At 49.5% G+C, this 808-nt stretch overlaps 1 protein-coding gene across 3 annotated transcripts in view; it reads left to right on the plus strand.

Annotated features, from left to right (window-relative positions):
- TEF (TEF, PAR bZIP transcription factor) overlaps positions 1 to 808 on the plus strand; it is a 33132-nt gene that overhangs the window by 26651 nt on the left and 5673 nt on the right. The gene's annotated exons all lie outside the window — the stretch shown is intronic.

An 808-nucleotide genomic window follows, 5' to 3' on the forward strand; every position in this document is an offset into this window, starting at 1 on the left:
CGAACTCACGGGCTCAGGCATTCCACTCACCTCAGCCTCCCAAAGGTGTGGGATTACAGGCTGAGCCACCGAGCCTGGCATTTTTTTTTTTTTAAAGAGATGGGATTGCAGCCACTGTAGCCTTACTCTGCCAAGTGTAGTGGCACTCACCTATAGTACTAGCTACTCAGGAGGCTGAAGCAGAAGGATCACCTGAGGTCAAAAGGTCAAGGCTGCCATGAGCTATCATCGTGCCACTATATTCCAACCTGAGTGACAGAGTGAAACCTTGACTCAAAAAAAAAACCCTACAAAAAATTAATTTTAGCCGGGCTTGGTGGCTCAGCCTGTAATCCTGCGCCTTTGGGAGGCTGAGGTGAGTTGATTACCTGAGCCCGCTGGTTCGAGACCCACCTGTGCAACTTGGCAAGACCTCATCTCCACAATAAATCAAAAATTAGCCAGGCGTGGTAGCGCCTGCCTATAGTTCCAGCTACTTGGAAGGCTGACGCAGATGGGTCACCAGAGCCCAGCAGGTCGAGGCTGTGGTGGCCGGAGCGGCCACTGCACTCCAGTCTGGGCGACAGAGTGAGACTCCCAACTCAAAAAAAAAAAAAATTAATTTTAGTTTAGTCACTCACCATCTGTGTGACCCTGGGAAAACCATTTCATTTCTCTGAATCTTAGTTTCCCATCTGTAAAATAATTGTTATAAGACTAAATGACTAGCCGGGTTCAGTGGCTCAGCCTGTAATCCCTCACCTTTGGGAGGCTGAGGTGAGTGAATTGCCTGAGCCCGCAGGTTCGAGACCACCTGGGCAACTTGATG

This window comes from Carlito syrichta, unplaced genomic scaffold (assembly GCF_000164805.1).
Source record: "Carlito syrichta isolate Samal-C Ts95f unplaced genomic scaffold, Tarsius_syrichta-2.0.1 Scaffold315802, whole genome shotgun sequence".
NCBI lineage: Eukaryota > Metazoa > Chordata > Mammalia > Primates > Tarsiidae > Carlito > Carlito syrichta.